Raw genomic sequence first — 16,651 nt, forward strand, 5'->3', positions numbered from 1 at the left:
CTAGGGTTGAGTATTAATCCTAGGGTTTAATGATTCCATTCGATTTATAATTCCTCATGTTTTTATGTAATAACCCTACATTTTTAGAGTCTCGATTGGGTAATATTGAATTGGATGAAAAATATTATGTAAAAAAATAATAAGTGAAATCTATATAATTGGGAATGAGACACCCAGAAAATAGATTCTTGCCAAATATATTAAAATAAAAATCTCATAAACAACTGATATTTGATAAATTTTTCATGATAAGCATTCTAGAATAAAACTGTAGATAAGCTTAATGGATTGGAGATAAATATCAATTAAGTTGTTTAGTTGGAGAAACATGCTAAGCGTAGAAAATCCTAAAAGCACCATGGGAGAGAAAGGTGGGATTTTATGGAAAATCCTAGGCAAGTGGACAAGAAAATACGTGAAAGCGGGATGCCACTAAAAGGAAACTTATCTTGAAAAACCATTATTTAATACTGGGGATAGGGAATTCATAGGAAGATTCCGGAAGGAAAGAAACTCTCACCTCGGGGTGAACTAGAGGAAACCGTACTAGGTTGGGTGGAGAGAGGGTGTGAAATTCCTAGTGATATACTCGTGACATACTGATAGTGCTACATACTAGAGCAAGTGTGAATTTTCGAAGTAGTGATGTATTTAATGAACATGTATGAATTTCCAATTATTGTTTTGATAGTTTTATTTGCATTAGTAGGGGTGAATTCCTTATGCAAGATATTAGCGACTTTTATTTACATTTGACTGTTAACCGATTTGAATTGTATGTAAATGTTAGTTCATCGAAAATATGATCCCTGTTAGGGAATTCTGCATTGAGAGAAACATGGTAATCTCAAATAAATCAATATTATATTCTGGAAGTGGGGTTAGAAAATGAAAATGGAAATATATAAGATAAGAAGAACATATGACTCCACTAATACAACATATTGGCATGCTGGAATCTCTTTTCCTATGAATCTAATCAATAGACTTTTATGGATTATATAGAAGGTAGCCACACTAGCACTAGTAGTAGATTAATGAGATGGAAATTAAGTAATTAGCATGAAATGAATTATTTCATAAGGGAAGGAAACATTGATTTATTGACGGTTGCTGGATTCTTTAGGATAGGTATTTAAGTACACTATAATACTAATTTACATTGTACTAGAAGATGAAAATTTATTTTAAAAACAACTGTAACCGTTCTGTAAGAACTACTATAGGATCTGGACAAAAAATTTCTAAAAGAGAGGTGCCAATTTAATTGGGTAGGTGGAAAAATTGCAACGAATGAACAAAGTATAACTCGAGGGAAATCATTCTAATAGAAATAGGTTATCATTAAATACATAATAGAGATATAAGAGGGTATGGGGTTATTCGTTTCAAACACCAACCCTTGGTTAAGAATTTCATACTTGTACAAATCGAATAATATTACATATATGATGTAAAGACTGTGCGATAAAAAGGGTACCTTAGGGTTCATAACAAAAGTAATGCGTACTAAATTATATTATAAACAAAATTCTTGAAAGTATCATACCCTACAACAATAATAATGTAACAAGTACACGCGTGTATGGGAATTGTTACTATTACAAACGGAAGAGAATAAGCGTGCCATTAATAACAGGGGCATGGATTTACAATTCATCATTTACAGATATTACGCCCTCGAAAAATAAAAGTTAAAATTATGATATAAAGATTCTATCAGAGGAATCCAATCTCTTCATGTTAAAAAAAAGAATTGAATTCAATCCCTACCTTCGGTAAGTCGAACCACTCTGGCACACCTTAAAGATATTTAATTGCGAAGATTGGAGTGTCCTTGATTTGAGTATGTGAGTATATTGTCTTTGTGGTAACAAAACCCAAACACAAGATCGTTACTAACCAGAATGTGAGAGGAAGACAAAGAATAAATATAGATGAAAGGCATAGGGATATGGGTATTGCAAAGATGTCTGTAGGAAGTCTAAAACTGCATGATACCCAACATTTATGACAAATAAGAGTTAGTAAACCAATATGGAGGGGTATGAAAAACAAAGAGAAAAAAATAAAGTTCACACTTTTTTCCTTGCTAAGCAGTTAGGCGAGGAATGAGTGTCTTCCACCGACAGGAATATGCCAAGCTAGGTGCATCAATGAAAATGACATACATAATACTAGAAAGCAACAAGGAAAAAAGTGAATGGGAGTTGCTGGGAACTTCTACAAATATGGTGCTTGGCGAGTGAACTCGGAACCTACCCAGTTTAATTGCAACAAGAATGGTCTGCGAATGTGATTGAATGAATGGATGTACAATGCGTATAAGAAGAAAAGGTTAAAATATTGAGAGTTAAATCATGAAATGACCCCAAGCTGTGTATAAGAAGAAGAAAGGCCAGGGAAAAAGGTTTAGTAACATTTTCTTGCAACATCCAAGTACTATGTCTATGATTTCTCATCCTCATGATGGTAAAAGGGACAATACGCCGAAAAGTGAACCAAGAGAACATCCATGATACCTGAACCTTGGAGGGAGGCTTGAGAAATGGCAAATCGAGGCTATGGGTGATTTCTTCTATGGTATAGAAGCCCCATGTTCAAACCATAAATCCTTTTTCTCTTTTCGCTTGGTAGCCAGTTACCTGTAAAATAAAATGCAGAAGGGAAACCACTTTCGGTAAGAAGAAATGAATATTCTCAAAGGGCAGGAGCAGACAGATTTTGGGAAACCGTAGAGAGGAAACTTGGTATGCAGTAGTAACTCTAAGACCCTGAAATTTTACCTGGTATCATATATCTGGGAAAAAACACTGCTGAGTGCCAGGTGTAGCCTCCTGGGCATCAGATAACTAGGGAGGTATAAAAGCTTAAACCCTGCATACTCCAATAATGGAAACTTATAGCCTAAAATTCCTCGAAATGGAGGGAATCAAAAAACTAATAACCCACAATAATATAGGGCGACAAACCTTAGTGAAAAGGGGAGGCTCTGCATATGCTCTGTGGAAAAGGTTATTACGGTCAAATGCCGTCGAACCTATAGGAAAACCTCTTTTAATAAAAAAAACAAGAGACAGGGTATTATAATTAATGTACCGGGAAGATAATTGGTAGTTCCTTACCTCTGAAAAATGTAGTGTATTCAACACACAGGAAAACACTAATGGAACTGCCATGGCCACATTATGGTTAGTAGCTGCAAAATACCATGGATGAATAGTGAGTAGATGAAAGAGAATGAAACTGTGTAGAGATAGTGTTTGGTCCACCTCACATTTCCACCCTAGATCCATACCTTGTGCCTTCTCGACCATTCGTATATTACCGTGCATATCTTAATGAGAAAGTGTGAAGAGTGATGGCAACCATTCACGTAGGGATGAAGTGGTGAGGAATAATGGCTAAGTCTCATTAAAATCCGATGGGTGCGCCCATGATGAATATCGATTGTCACAACATTAATGGAGTTAGAGAAAGAAAAATAACATGTAGAGTGTCCATAGTCCCAAAGACTATGGAGAGCACTACGTTATGCGATTAGATGGTTGATAAATATAACCATGTCAAGTCTGATCTTTGGGTATTTCATAAGGAAGGATGGGTAGGTGGACATATATACGTATATATATATACCCACAATATAGTAATATAACCTTCACAATCTTAGCTTATGATGGTACTTCATAGTCATTACCTTGATGAGGGTTGAATAAACCTAAGGAGAAAGAGATTTGTGTATGGAACTAACACCTAGAAGACTCGAAGATAGTGTATAACAAAAGGTTTCCACATTTACACCATTAGACCCAATTTATACACTAGTATAAGGAGAGGCCGGTTGCAATACCGTAAGTGGTGATGGTATTATTGTGACCACTTGGATCTAAGATATAAGCATAGTCAGGTGGATTTATAGACATTAAAAAAATAAAGCATTAAGGTTGAACCTGTGGGAATCTATAAAACTAAAAAGTAGACGCCAAATCATATCAGAGAAAATGATGCCCTAAATCAGTAGAGGACATTCTATTCCAAGTAGAAATATGGCAGAAAAATGATAAGCTTACATCATTTAGAAAAAGAAATAGTTATAATTAGCATGGGAAATTGGGTATGTGACAAGTGGTTATTAGAGCCTAGGATCAAACCTCAAGTCTAATAGGCATTGTTGTAACCCTGGAAATGAGGAAGTGTCAGTACAACCATTGAATCATTTTCCATCACTTAGGCAATAAGATGCATGACAATATGCCAAGGAAGAAGTCATTAGAGAAACCATTTCGGTTTCATTTCCTTTGCCAATTCATGTGATTAATCCAACTCCTAGATTAAAATTCCAGAGTAATATGGTTTCACTTAGGCTAATGGAAAATTGTTTGTCCTATAAATCTACAGTTGGAGCCCCTGACTGGCTAATTCATTTTACAACAGCCAGCTACATGGTTCTATCATGAACCCTTGGGAAACCAAGACATCTCAGTTGCAAAGATGAGCCAGAGAAGCCAAAAAGTTTACTTTACAGGTTCATGTAGTGCAGAAATCTATGCCCTGCCTATCAAGATGATTGGAAAAGGGAATGACACCAAATATGATAGAAGTTCATTCAATGTAGGAATTGACTGATTCTTTTCTAACTTCTGGAAACAAGCTTGTTGTTTTCGATCTTTACGCTCTTGGTTGTGGTGCCTATAGATATGTACATCCAAATGCTTGCCAAATTGTAGAAAAAAACTTGTGAGGTGTGGGTAGTTAAGAGTTGGGGTTCTCTGACAGCCAATCAAGTGTCATACCTCGTTGTCAAGAGATGCACCATGTTTTCTTGGAGTCTTGAATGTTTTTCAATTAATTTTTTTATGGACTCACTTCATGGTTTCTGATTAACCTGTTTTTTTAGCCTACGGACCGTTTTTAAATCTTATGGCTTACGTCAATTCCATAGCATGGTCTAGAAAGTAACATATTAGCAACCATTTCTTTTTATATATATGATCAAATCTGTTGAATTATTCTGAGAGAGACGAAATGAATGCACATGAATTGAAATGCTACTTCATGGACCTTTTGTAGAGTTTTAAAATGTAAATTGGTACATGAATCTTAAACCCAGAAGTATTCAACATTGAAAGGTATACAAAAAAAAAGGTTATGGGATATCGCACTGCTTGGTTTCGGAATGAAAAATTTTATATTCGAATGGAACATCGAGACCATAACCTAGAAACTGCAATTAATAATGGATTTCAATGAACATAAATAGGCTCTTGACACAATGTATCAATTACTGGAGCATTCGAGCTACCGATGACCATGGGATGGCACATTTATATGTTAAACCTAAGAGGAAACCTAAGGACACAGTTTGTGTCTAGTATTTTTTATGGGAAATAAACGTACACATGATGAGCTTATGGAAGAAGCCTGAGATTTCTCCTAACCATATACGGATTAAGAGAACTTCAAACGCCACAAGGAACTTCTAATGAATGCCCCATACCGATTGATAAAATAATTCTGTTTTATGAAATTTGTGCAAATCACTTTTAGAAAAAAAAGTGGAACCCCAAAGTTTGTAAAATAAGATAAAGGCCCCATATAATAAGAATTTTTATGGAAAATGTGTTGGTGAAAGTTTCAAAAAATCAGAACAGCATTCCATGGTTAAAAGAGGTAAATTTACTTCCATTTATTGAAATGATTCCAAATGCTAGTCGGAGATCAATATTAGCATCCATTGAGACAAGTCAAGTATTGTTTTCCCTGCTGTGAATCCACTTACTCTAAAATGTGATCATATGTTGTCAAGTTGTTGTATATCTTCCTTTCTAGTATGACAAACAATGATATTCACGAGAAAACCCTGAAGATACTAGTGATTTTTCAAAACATAGAGGACAATTTTCAAATTCATATCTAAACCTGAAATGACAAAAAACTATAGCCATAAGCACTTAGTTTGGATGGGTTTCTATTGTCCATGCCTATCCAGAATGGAGAAAGAGGATGGTTGAAGAATCAAAGTATTAGGTGACAACCTAGAAGCAGTCAAAATCATGCAAAATAAATATCAAAATCTAGTAAAATGTGGTGTGTTTCACCATGTCACCTAAAAGCAGAGTGACCTCAAGAGTACATATCTGTTAGTGGAAGATGGATAACATTTTTGTTAAGGATTCCATAGATAAAACTTGAAAAGAAAAATGAACAACATGATGATGTCCAACTTTTAAAGGATGAGATAAGGTAGTTTTATGCAGGAAGAGGGTTGGACAAGAAATGGAATTTGAAGGCACTCAGATAACAGACAGGCATCACATCTTCCATGTGCATTTATTGAACTTTATGCTGAAAGGAAACTTGGGATTTACTTTAACTGTGAAGATTTCAACCTAGCTCGATATGTGGATTGTATTTCTAATATAGGAGCAAATTAACTAATGTAGTTGACACCTATCCTACATACCCACTCAATGGGTAATAATATGGCAAGAAGTGGCCATTGCTAAAGTTATGAATAAAAAAAATTACTGTCTTCAAAAGTGATTTAAGCTACGAACGATAATACTGAGCAAACGATTTTCTTCCAAATATAAACAAGTCATCATGAAAATAGCACCATAAACTACCCTAAGCTCTTAAATGATGAAAATATGGAGGATGATGATGTGGATCCGAGTTCTCTGCCTGTAATATTTTTTTTGGTCATGGATTGAAAACCCCTCTTAGGGGGCGAAGGTGGTATGAAACACTTCATACATACTCTAACCTACCAAAGAAAACCAACAGGGATGATGGTAAGCCCATTTGTAAGAATGGCTTGTCGGTCCTTATATGTCTTTCAAGGCACTCCAACTCAATGCATACATATAAAATTATGTATATAACAGAGAATAAGAAACTCTCTTACTAAGTTGGTGATTATGGTGATATAAATTGCCCAATAAAAACTAAAACAGACAAGGATATGCATAGTTACGTCTCCTTATACAACATTTTAAGCTAGAATGGTATGTACACCAGTGATAAAATGATATTGGAATTTGAAAATGATACAAATAGTCCCTGGATAAATACTAATTATTAGAAAAAATAGAAGAGAGAGCAGATCCATTACACACATCAAAATCTGGCTTGATATTTTTATTTATTATCACAGGCACAAATATATATGACACAAATTATTGATTTTGACACAACCAGATCACCATTACAACTCACACATTGGAAGCAACGACCTCTAGACTAACTCCTTGTAACTCGTAATGAAAACTACACATCACATGGAAGCATTACTTTCAACACCCTCCCTTAATTCTTGCATGGAAAATGTTAAAAACAAATATTACAAAAATAAATAAATCTTTGTCTCACTGGTCTACATCAACACCCACATCTACCATGGAATCTCTCAAACACCACACTTTGACCACCACATCTTCTATCTGTTACTCGACCTCCATTTAAAACGTAACTGCCTCTCACCATCATTGATGAACTTTGCAAGATAAACAGTATTGACACCATGGCTCGTAGGGGCTTCTGCGATAAGAGTTGTCAAGTAATGTACCATCCTATGGACCAACCACCATCTGCTGGATACTTCTATTTTTGCTATCTGTCAGCTGATAAGATGAAGGTCTGCATACTGAATGTTATTAAGAGCTTATCAAGCAACTTGACCTTACACGAGAATTGACGTTTTAGACACGAGGGCTTCCAGTATAAGAACCACTAACCCTTTTTATAACCAAAATTAGTAACATACAAGAATTGACATTTTGGACACCGGGGCTTCCAGTTTAAGAACCATCAATCCTTTTTATAAAAAAATATAAAAAACACAATAGAAAACTTCATCAACTCACACCACAGAATACAAAAACTTAAATCTCTTTTACTTTTAAAATATTTTGAGAGGTGATATTGATGGCCGCTCATCACTATCTAATTTTGACATGTCATCCAAGTTGGCTATGTTTGCAGTTTCATTTCCATTGAGGATATCCCTTGCATGAGTTCTACAATTCCACGAATTATGTCCATATTTGTGACAGTAGAAGCATTCTGTTAAACCCTTTGTTTTTTTCATTTTGCCTTTAGGAAATCATGCAAGTTCATGTTGAACACCAACATTTGAACCTTCTGTATTTGCCTTTTTCTCTTGAGATAAAACTAATGATACCATTCCTTCTAATGATTGAGAAGACATTTGGCTCAATGTGAATACAATGTTGCTATACTTGGGAGATAAGCTATTTAATAGAATTTCTTTAGCATCATTTGTTTCTACCTTGGCACCAATTTCAGCCAATTTCCCAAAGAGAGAAATTAAATCATTTATATGATTAGAGAGAGGTGTCTCATCATGAATTTTGAGACTAAATAGCTACAATTTTGAAGAAAAATTTGTGTTCATAGCCTTTTCCCAAAATAACTTAATCAAATGTTCCTAGATTTCATGAGTCAATTTTTCTAAATCAATCAAATGCATCTAAGTGTCTGAAATATCCAATCCAATTATGGCCTTATCCTTATCTTCTTTCTTTTCTGATTCTACTAAAATCTTGGCATCAGTAGGAGCCTTTTCAGTTCCTTTTACTATACTCCACAGACCTCTATTCATAATATGCATTTGAATTTTAACTTTCCATGTATGGAAATTGATGCCATTAAACTTCTCTAAAGGAAGAGAGTCCATGTTACCTCTTTTTCTTCTTTTAGATCTGAGATATGTGAATCTGATTCTTCTCCCATGCTACCAACAACAACTTGACTCGCACTACAATTTAGCTTGCAACACATTGTCTCTTATGCCCTCAAGTTGTTTTTTTCTCATTAAATACCCATTACATGGTATAGATCTTTATGAGGCACATTCACAGCAAGGATATACGTGTAGGAAATGGTTGGAGACCGACCTTCTATGCACAAAAACTAGGGACTATAGTAGGAGAATCTTCCTGTTGTGAAGACGCATTAACAGGTGGCGATGAAAGCATTAAGAATGATTCTATCTTGGGTCATCAACGCTTGAGATTTGAGAATATCAGGTTCACCTCCCTCGCTAAGGTAGAAATCTTCTACAGTTCTTACTTTCAAACTCATAGTTGTGACATTTTTCACTGGATCCACTCAGCGTGGCCACCACAAAGAAATGTAGCATCAACATAGGTTGTGGTAATGGTCAACACAAATTTTTGTAGCGTCAATTGAATTTGTGACATGGTTTCTTTCTGGCTCACAATTCTTGATGCCTGTTCACCTTTTCTCACTCACAGGCATGGAACACTGGATTTCTTCAATCAATTTCATGACAGCTCCGCCTCCTTCAACTAGAAAAAAACAACCACTCACTCAGATCTAATTACAGATCTGACTCATCCACAAATATCACATATTCTATTTGATCTTATGAAGATCCTAATTAAAGAAAATTTGGCTATGAATATTATAGTGGCAACATTATATCTTTTCTGACCCTAATCTCCACACTACTCTGCTTTCACAAATAGTTCTCACAAAACCTGATTATAGGAGCTTTAACTATCTATATTGCCTCTCAAATCTCAGCCTTATGGCTTTGATACCATATTAGAAAAAATAGAAGAGATAGCAGAGCTATTACACACAACACAATCTCACTTGATATTTTTTTTATCATCACACGTAAAAATATATAAGACACATATTTCTGACTTCAACACAACCAAATCACCATTACAGCTCACACATTGGAAACAACGACTTCTAGACTAACTCCTCGTAACTCCTAATGGTAGGTACACATGACATGGAGGCATTACTTCCAACACTGATAAATGATATCTTCATATTTGTAAGGCAATGAACAATGTTGAAGTTTTGAGGAAATCATCTTTATATCAATAGACGTCACCATTGAGTATGTTGTAGAAATTTCTTAATGGTGCTAACTTGATTTGGTGCATGTGAATAGGATGTGGAATGCATATGGAAAGTATGGAAATAGAAACTTATCATGGCAACAGTGCGTTGCAAAAAAAATATTGACACTTGTAAGTGGGACAGACTTTGAAGGACATAAAACGACTTCCTTTTGGTTATAAGGGATGGAATTTCTCTGACAATATGCTGAGTTCACAAAATACTAAAACCACAAAGAGATAGAAAAATTTGGCACTGTACCATATCAACTAATATTTCCTAGTCATATGTACAATTGTAATGTTTATATATATATATATATATATATACTTGAAAATAAGTACATGATGACTTTGATTTAATGGATTGGGAAATGCTATAGGTAGATCCAAAGAATACTGTCTGGAAGCACCAATTATATCTTAAACTACAACAGGATTTGGTTATGGGATTGAGGTGTGGTTGGGGATAAATACCATGAAAGTTGTGCTTCTGAAGCAAACACACTAGAGCTAATAAAACAAAACAAAAACAAAAAAGATAAAATGACGAAAAAGTATCCAACATGGTTTTGTAAAAAAAAATGGGACAATGAACACTGAGAACGTTGTTTATAAAAGGGGAGGAGCATGTAATATCCCTCCATTGTTAGAATCTCTATTGAGTAAGATTGAATTGCATGAAAAAATATTATGTAAACAAAAAATGCTAAGTGGAATCTATGTAATTGGGAATGAGACACCCATAAAAGAGATTCTTGCCAAATAAATTAAAGATAACAATCTCACAAACCACTGACATTTGATAATTTGTTCATGATAAGCATTATAGAATAAAACTCTAGATAAGCTCAATGGATTGGAGAGAAATAACCATTATGTTTCTTAGTGGGAGAAAGATGCTAATTTTAGAAAATCCTAAAAGAACCATGGGAGAGAAAGGTGGGCTTTTCAGGAAAAGCCTAGGTAAATGGATAAGAAAATCCACGAATGTGGGACGCCGCTAAAAGGAAACTTTTCATGAAAAACAAACATTTAATACTAGGGATAGGGAATTCTGAGGAGGATTCTAGAAGGCAAGAAACTCTCAGCTCAGGGGTGAACTGGGGGAAATAGTTCTAAGTTGGGTGGAGAGAGGGTGTGAAATTCCCAGTGACATACTCGTGAGATATTGGTACTACTACACATTGGAGCAAGTGTGAATTTTTTGAGTAGTGATGTATTTAATGAACATGTATGAATTTCTAATTGTCATTTTTATATTTTTATTTGCATTAGCAGGGGTGAATTCCTTACGCAACATATTGGTGACTTTTATTTACATTTTTAAGACTGTTAACCAATTTGAATTGTATGCAAATGTTACTTCATAGAAAATGCAATCCTTGATAGGGAATTTTGCATTGAGAGTAACAGGTTAATCTTAGATAAATTGATATTATATTCTGGAAGTGGGGTTATCAAATGAAGATAAAAATAAATAAGACAAGAAGAACATAGCATTCCACTAACATAAGATATTTACATGCTGGAATCTCATTGTCTGTGAATATAATCAATATAATTTTATAGATTGTATGGAAGGGAGCCACACTAGCACTAGTATTAGATTAATCAAATGGAAATTAAGTAATTAACGTGAAATGAATTATTTCATAAGGGAAGGAAACCTTTATTTATTTCTAGTTGCAATATTTTTCAGGATAGGCATTTAAGTACACTATAATACTAATTAAAATTGTACTGGAAGATGAAAATGTAAATATTAGAACAACTGTAACCCTTCTCTATTAACTACTATAGGATATGGACAGAAAATTCCTAAAAGAGAGGTAACAATTTAATTGGGCAGGTGGAAACATTGTAAGGAATGAACAAAGTATACCTAGAGGGAAATCATTCTAATAGCAATAGGTTAGCGTTAACTACATAATAGTGATATAAGAGGGTAGGGGGTTATGAGTTTCAAACCCCAACCCTTGGTTGCTGCCATAATTAGGAAGATTTCAACATAGCATTTCATAAATGTACAAATCGAGTAAATATACATATATGATGTAGAGACCGTGAGATGAAAATGGTACCCAAGGGTTCATAACAAAAATAGTGCATATTAGCATCATACCCTACAACAATAACAAAGTAATAAGTACACGTGTGTAGGGGAATCGTTGCTGTTACAAATGGAAGAGAATAACCATGTCAGTAATAACAGGGGCATGGATTGATAGTTCATCAATTACAGATATTATACCCTCGGAAAATAAAAGTTATAATTATGGTATAAAGAGTCTATTAGAGGAATCCAATCTCTTTCTGTTAAAAAAAAAATATGAATTCAATCCCCGCCTCTAGTAAGATAAAACCACTATGACACAGTTTAAAGATATTTAATTGGGAAGATTGGAGCATCCTTGAGATGAGTATGTGAGTAGATTGTTCTTGTTGTACCTACACCCAAGCATGAGATGGTTACTAACCGGAATGCAAGAGGAAGACAAATAATAAATATAGATGAAAGGCATAGGGATATGGGTATCGCAAAGATACTTGTACGAAGTCTAAAACCGCATGATCCCCAAGATATGTGACAAATAAGAGTTAGTAAACCAATATGGAGGGGTATGAAAAACAAAGAGAGAAAAATAAAGTTAACATGTTTTACGTTGCTAGGCAATCAGGCCGAGAGTGAGTGTCTTACACCGACAGGAATATGTCAGGCTAGGTGCATCAGTCAATACCACCTGCATAATAACAAAAAAGAACAAGGAAATACATTAATGAGATTTGTTGGGAACTTTTACAAATACGGTGCTTAGCTAGTAAATTTGGAACTACCCAGTTCAGTAAAAACGAAAATGGTTTGTGCATCTGAATGAATGAATATATGTGAATGAATAAATGTAGTATGCATATAAGAATAAAAGGTTAGACAATTCAGAATCAATTCATGAAATGACATAAAGTAGAGTATAAGAAGAAGAAAGGGGAGGGGTACCTTTTCCTGCGATATCCCACTACTAGGTCTGTGATTTCTCATCCTCATGATAGTGAAAGTGGCAATATGCCGAAAAGGGAACCAAGAATCTTGGAGGGAGGCTTCAGCAATGGTGGTTGGAGGCCATGGGTGATTTCCTCCATGGTATAGCAGCCACATGTTCAAACCATAACGCCCTTTTTTCTTTTGGTTTGGTAGACACTTACCTGTAAAACAAAAAGTAGAAGGGAAACTACTTTTGGTAAGAAGAAAAGAAATAGTCTCAAAGGCTAGGAGCAAAGAGATTTTGGGGAAACCGTAGAGAGAAAAAGTAGTATGTAGAAGTAAATCTAAGACCCTAGAAGTTTACCTGGAATCGTATATATGGGAAAAATATGTTGTCGAATGGGAGGTGTAGCCTCCTGGGCACCAGATAATTAGGGAGGTAGAAAACTATAAACTATGCATACTCCAATAATGGAAACTTAAAGACTAAAATTCCTCGACAAGGAGGGAATCGAAAAATTGGAAACCAAAAACAATGTATGGCCACAAACCTTAGTCGCAAGGGGAGGCTCTGGATATGCTCTGTGAAAAATTTTACTACCGGTAGAACATCGTTGAACATGTACAAAAACCCCTTCTAATAAAAAAAACAACAGATAGGACATTAGAATTAATGTATCGAAAGGAGAAACGATAGTTCCTTACCTGTGAAAAATGTAGTGTAGTCAAAGCACAGGCCAACACTAATGGAACTGCTATGGCTACATTATGGCTAGTAGCTACAAAATCCCATGGCTGAATAATGAGAAGATGCGAGAGAAGGAACTCGAGTAGAGATAGTGTTTGTTCCACCTGAGATTTCCACCCTACATCTGTTCCTCACACCTTCTCGAAAACTCGTATAATACCGTGGATATCTTAATGAGAAAGAGTGAAGAGTGATGGAAACCATTTGTGCATGCATGAGGTGGCAAGGAAGAACGGCTAAGTCTCATTAAAATCCCATGGATGCGTCCATGATTAATATCGATACCAAAAAAAAAAACAAACAAACAAGAAAAAAAACAAAACAAAACAAAACAAAACAAAAAAACAAAACAAAACAAAAAAGCAAAGCAAAACAAAACAAAACAAAACAAAAAATAAAAACAAAAAACAAAAAAACAAAAAACAAAAAAAAAATTAAAAAAAAAATAAATTTAAAACAAAAACAAAAAATAAAAAAAAATGTGGAGAGTGGCCATAGTCTCAAAGCCTATGGAGATCACTGGGTTATGTGATTAGATGGTTGACAAATATAACCATGTCAGGTCTAATCGTTGGGTGTTTCATAAGGAAGGATTGTTAGGTGGACACACACATATATATACCCCACAATATAGTAACACGACAAGGAACAATAATTATGTCATAAACCGCCAGGCAGAGACTAAAACTATATAACCTTCACAATCTTAGCTTATGATGGCACACCATAGTCATTACCTTGATGAGGGTGGAATACACCTAACGAGAAAGATATTTGTGTATGGAGCTAACACCTAGTAACAAGACTCGAAGATAGTGTATAACAAAAGGTTGCCACATTAACACCATCAGACCCACTTAGAGACTAATATAGGGAAAGGTCGGTTGCAATATCATAAGTGGTGACGATATTACTGTGACCACTTCGATCTAAGGTACAAGCATAGTCAGGTGGGTTTATAGGTTTGTAATATTTATCTTAGAGTTTATATATATTGGATTTATAATATTAATACCTTGGGTTTAATATTATTCACTTGGGTTTGTATGCCTTGGTTTACAATATTTATCTTAGTGTCTATCATAGCATTTTCTTGATATGAAAATAAATTATGGTCAACCATGGTAAATCATAGCCAAACATGGCCCAACGTCACATTGCGAGAAATATTGTCTCAATATGAATATCAACCATGGTTAACGCTGGTCCAATGTCATATTGTGACAAATATTGTATCGATTTGAAAATCAACCATGATCAACCATTGCTCAATGTTGAACTATGATAAAGATCGTCTCAATATCAAAATCAACCGTGGTCAACCATGGTTAACCATGTTTATTTTATGGTTTATAATAATTATCTTAGGGTTTATGTACCTTGGATTTATAATATTATCCCTTGGATTTAATATTATCATGGTCAATCATGCTCAATCATGGTCACCATTGGTCAAACATGGTCAACCATGGTTAATTATGGTTAACCATGGTCCAACGTCACATTGTGAGGAATATGGTCTCAATATGAAAATCAATCATGGTCAACCATGGTCAATCTTTGTCAACCATGGTCAATAAACATGGTTGCGTTATGACAAAGATTGTCACATGGCCCAACGTCGCATTGTGACAACCATCACCATCCATGGTCAACAATGTTCTAACATAGAATTGTGACAAAGATTGTCACAATATGAAAATCAACCATGGTTAACCATGGTCCAACGTCTCATTGTGTCAAATATTGTCTTGATGTGAAAATCATTCAAGTTCAACCATGGTCATCCATGGCCCAATGTCACTTTGCGAAAAATATTGTATCAATATGAAAATCAACCATGGTAAACCGTGGCCAACCATGTTTCTTTAAAGGTTTATAGATCTTGGGTTTATATTATTCCCTTGGGTTGAATATTATTCACTTAGGTTTAATGTTATTCCCCTTGGGTTTATAATCCTTTGGTTTTCTAATATTAATCCCTCAGGTTTACAATTCCCTTAGGTTTATAATATTAGTCATGGTTAACCATGGCCCAATGTCGCATTGTGGCAAAGATTGTCTTGATATGAGAATCAATCAATGTAAACAATGGTCATCCATGGTCTAACTTGACATGGTGACAAAGATTTTCTCAATATGAAAATCAACAATGCTAAACCATGGCCAATAATGTTTATTTAAGATTTATAATATTTATCTGAAGGTTTATACACCTTGGCTTTATATTTAAATATTTTTCCCTTGGATCTGTAATATCAATATTTATGTATATTCTAATATTATGTTTAATATTAGATCTATATTATTATCGTTTTCTAACTATATTTATTAATGTAATTGTGTATGTGATTGATGTACACCTATCAATGTATATCAATCACATTTAATTAATTAAATGTGATTGTGTTAGTAATAATAATTATTATTATTATTTTAAAGATAGAAATTAAATTTATGTATTTTATTTTTTTAATAGTTGGAAGTTTGTGGTTGAAAGCATGATTATGATTTCATAATTAAATTACTACTTTGAGCATGATTAAAAAAATCAATTTCTATTTCAAAATCTTATCCATTCAAGACTTTTAATATAATAATACTCTTGATTTTAGACTTTTGTGATCCATACTAATTTTGATAAATTCTTTTGGATTAATTACATCATGAGTTTTTGGTCAATGTTTTGAACCATATAATGTGGTTCATCATCAGGACAAAGGTGAAAAAATCACTCAGTCATAACGTTTAAATAGAAATGATGCACCTGTTCCAGAGTTAGCCATTAGGAAATAGCTGTTATGAATTAGCCATTAAAAAATTAGTTGAATAAATTTATTATTATTTTGTTATGTTTTATTTTAATTTATTAATATTTTTAATTAAAATAATATTGAATTCAAAATTAGTTAGATTAATTTAATAATATAATAATAATTGAATATTTGTAACTATATAATTAAAAATAAGTTTAATATGGTTATTATTAAAAATGAATAATATTCAACAATTATATTT

Source organism: Pinus tabuliformis, chromosome 5_2 (genome assembly GCF_031772625.1).
Source record: "Pinus tabuliformis cultivar Carrire ecotype Pingquan chromosome 5_2, CPIR1, whole genome shotgun sequence".
Lineage (NCBI taxonomy): Eukaryota > Viridiplantae > Streptophyta > Pinopsida > Pinales > Pinaceae > Pinus > Pinus tabuliformis.